We start from the raw sequence: 4,534 nt of genomic DNA, 5'->3' as shown, positions 1-4,534 counted from the left end.
CGAAATACATGCTCTCTCATCCAACCAAATTGATCCTAGAATTCGAAATACATGCTCTCTCATCCAACCAAATTGATCCTAGAATTCGAAATACATGCTCTCTCATCCAACCAAATTGATCCTAGAATTCGAAATACATGCTCTCTCATCCAACCAAATTGATCCTAGAATTCGAAATACATGCTCTCTCATCCAACCAAATTGATAATAGAATTCGAAATACATGCTCTCTCATCCAACCAAATCGATCCTAGAATTCGAAATACATGCTCTCTCATCCAACCAAATTGATCCTAGAATTCGAAATACATGCTCTCTCATCCAACCAAATTGATCCTAGAATTCGAAATACATGCTCTCTCATCCAACCAAATTGATCCTAGAATTCGAAATACATGCTCTCTCATCCAACCAAATTGATCCTAGAATTCGAAATACATGCTCTCTCATCCAACCAAATTGATCCTAGAATTCGAAATACATGCTCTCTCATCCAACCAAATTGATCCTAGAATTCGAAATACATGCTCTCTCATCCAACCAAATTGATCCTAGAATTCGAAATACATGCTCTCTCATCCAACCAAATTGATCCTAGAATTCGAAATACATGCTCTCTCATCCAACCAAATTGATCCTAGAATTCGAAATACATGCTCTCTCATCCAACCAAATTGATCCTAGAATTCGAAATACATGCTCTCTCATCCAACCAAATCGATCCTAGAATTCGAAATACATGCTCTCTCATCCAACCAAATTGATCCTAGAATTCGAAATACATGCTCTCTCATCCAACCAAATCGATCCTAGAATTCGAAATACATGCTCTCTCATCCAACCAAATTGATCCTAGAATTCGAAATACATGCTCTCTCATCCAACCAAATCGATCCTAGAATTCGAAATACATGTTCTCTCATCCAACCAAATTGATCCTAGAATTCGAAATACATGCTCTCTCATCCAACCAAATTGATCCTAGAATTCGAAATACATGCTCTCTCATCCAACCAAATTGATCCTAGAATTCGAAATACATGCTCTCTCATCCAACCAAATTGATCCTAGAATTCGAAATACATGTTCTCTCATCCAACCAAATCGATCCTAGAATTCGAAATACATGCTCTCTCATCCAACCAAATTGATCCTAGAATTCGAAATACATGCTCTCTCATCCAACCAAATTGATCCTAGAATTCGAAATACATGCTCTCTCATCCAACCAAATTGATCCTAGAATTCGAAATACATGCTCTCTCATCCAACCAAATTGATCCTAGAATTCAAAATACATGCTCTCTCATCCAACCAAATTGATCCTAGAATTCTAAATACATGCTCTCTCATCCAACCAAATTGATCCTAGAATTCGAAATACATGCTCTCTCATCCAACCAAATCGATCCTAGAATTCGAAATACATGCTCTCTCATCCAACCAAATCGATCCTAGAATTCGAAATACATGCTCTCTCATCCAACCAAATTGATCCTAGAATTCGAAATACATGCTCTCTCATCCAACCAAATCGATCCTAGAATTCGAAATACATGCTCTCTCATTCAACCAAATCGATCCTAGAATTCGAAATACATGCTCTCTCATCCAACCAAATTGATCCTAGAATTCGAAATACATGCTCTCTCATCCAACCAAATCGATCCTAGAATTCGAAATACATGCTCTCTCATCCAACCAAATTGATCCTAGAATTCGAAATACATGCTCTCTCATCCAACCAAATCGATCCTAGAATTCGAAATACATGCTCTCTCATCCAACCAAATTGATCCTAGAATTCGAAATACATGCTCTCTCATCCAACCAAATCGATCCTAGAATTCGAAATACATGCTCTCTCATCCAACCAAATTGATCCTAGAATTCGAAATACATGCTCTCTCATCCATCCAAATCAATCCTAGAATTCGAAATACATGCTCTCTCATTCAACCAAATCGATCCTAGAATTCGAAATACATGCTCTCTCATCCAACCAAATCGATCCTAGAATTCGAAATACATGCTCTCTCATCCAACCAAATTGATCCTAGAATTCGAAATACATGCTCTCTCATCCAACCAAATCGATCCTAGAATTCGAAATACATGCTCTCTCATCCAACCAAATTGATCCTAGAATTCGAAATACATGCTCTCTCATCCAACCAAATCGATCCTAGAATTCGAAATACATGCTCTCTCATCCAACCAAATTGATCCTAGAATTCGAAATACATGCTCTCTCATTCAACCAAATCGATCCTAGAATTCGAAATACATGCTCTCTCATCCAACCAAATTGATCCTAGAATTCGAAATACATGCTCTCTCATCCAACCAAATCGATCCTAGAATTCGAAATACATGCTCTCTCATTCAACCAAATCGATCCTAGAATTCGAAATACATGCTCTCTCATCCAACCAAATTGATCCTAGAATTCGAAATACATGTTCTCTCATCCAACCAAATCGATCCTAGAATTCGAAATACATGCTCTCTCATTCAACCAAATCGATCCTAGAATTCGAAAAACATGATCTCTCATCCAACCAAATTGATCCTAGAATTCGAAATACATGCTCTCTCATTCAACCAAATTGATCCTAGAATTCGAAATACATGCTCTCTCATCCAACCAAATCGATCCTAGAATTCGAAATACATGCTCTCTCATTCAACCAAATCGATCCTAGAATTCGAAATACATGCTCTCTCATCCAACCAAATTGATCCTAGAATTCGAAATACATGTTCTCTCATCCAACCAAATCGATCCTAGAATTCGAAATACATGCTCTCTCATTCAACCAAATCGATCCTAGAATTCGAAAAACATGATCTCTCATCCAACCAAATCGATCTTAGAATTCGAAATACATGCTCTCTCATTCAACCAAATCGATCCTAGAATTCGAAATACATGCTCTCTCATCCAACCAAATTGATCCTAGAATTCGAAATACATGCTCTCTCATCCAACCAAATCGATCCTAGAATTCGAAATACATGCTCTCTCATTCAACCAAATCGATCCTAGAATTCGAAATACATGCTCTCTCATCCAACCAAATTGATCCTAGAATTCGAAATACATGCTCTCTCATCCAACCAAATTGATCCTAGAATTCGAAATACATGCTCTCTCATTCAACCAAATCGATCCTAGAATTCGAAATACATGCTCTCTCATCCAACCAAATCGATCATAGAATTCGAAATACATGCTCTCTCATTCAAAAAAATCAATACTAGAATTCGAAATACATGCTCTCTCATCCAACCAAATTGATCCTAGAATTCGAAATACATGCTCTCTCATCCAACCAAATCGATCCTAGAATTCGAAATACATGCTCTCTCATTCAACCAAATCGATCCTAGAATTCGAAATACATGCTCTCTCATCCAACCAAATTGATCCTAGAATTCGAAATACATGCTCTCTCATCCAACCAAATTGATCCTAGAATTCGAAATACATGCTCTCTCATTCAACCAAATCGATCCTAGAATTCGAAATACATGCTCTCTCATCCAACCAAATTGATCCTAGAATTCGAAATACATGCTCTCTCATCCAACCAAATCGATCCTAGAATTCGAAATACATGCTCTCTCATTCAACCAAATCGATCCTAGAATTCGAAATACATGCTCTCTCATTCAACCAAATTGATCCTAGAATTCGAAATACATGCTCTCTCATCCAACCAAATCGATCCTAGAATTCGAAATACATGCTCTCTCATTCAACCAAATCGATCCTAGAATTCGAAATACATGCTCTCTCATCCAACCAAATTGATCCTAGAATTCGAAATACATGCTCTCTCATCCAACCAAATCGATCCTGAATTCGAAATACATGCTCTCTCATTCAACCAAATCGATCCTAGAATTCGAAATACATGCTCTCTCATCCAACCAAATTGATCCTAGAATTCGAAATACATGCTCTCTCATCCAACCAAATTGATCCTAGAATTCGAAATACATGCTCTCTCATTCAACCAAATCGATCCTAGAATTCGAAATACATGCTCTCTCATCCAACCAAATTGATCCTAGAATTCGAAATACATGCTCTCTCATCCAACCAAATCGATCCCAGAATTCGAAATACATGCTCTCTCATTCAACCAAATCGATCCTAGAATTCGAAATACATGCTCTCTCATCCAACCAAATTGATCCTAGAATTCGAAATACATGCTCTCTCATCCAACCAAATCGATCCTAGAATTCGAAATACATGCTCTCTCATTCAACCAAATCGATCCTAGAATTCGAAATACATGCTCTCTCATCCAACCAAATTGATCCTAGAATTCGAAATACATGCTCTCTCATCCAACCAAATTGATCCTAGAATTCGAAATACATGCTCTCTCATTCAACCAAATCGATCCTAGAATTCGAAATACATGCTCTCTCATCCAACCAAATTGATCCTAGAATTCGAAATACATGCTCTCTCATCCAACCAAATCGATCCTAGAATTCGAAATACATGCTCTCTCAT

The sequence above is a fragment of the Leiobunum rupestre genome, chromosome 11 (genome assembly GCF_980474605.1).
Source record: "Leiobunum rupestre chromosome 11, qqLeiRupe1.1.hap1, whole genome shotgun sequence".
Classification (NCBI taxonomy): domain Eukaryota; kingdom Metazoa; phylum Arthropoda; class Arachnida; order Opiliones; family Sclerosomatidae; genus Leiobunum; species Leiobunum rupestre.
The sequence above is the reverse complement of the archived record's forward strand: the minus strand, read 5'-3'. Positions refer to the sequence as shown.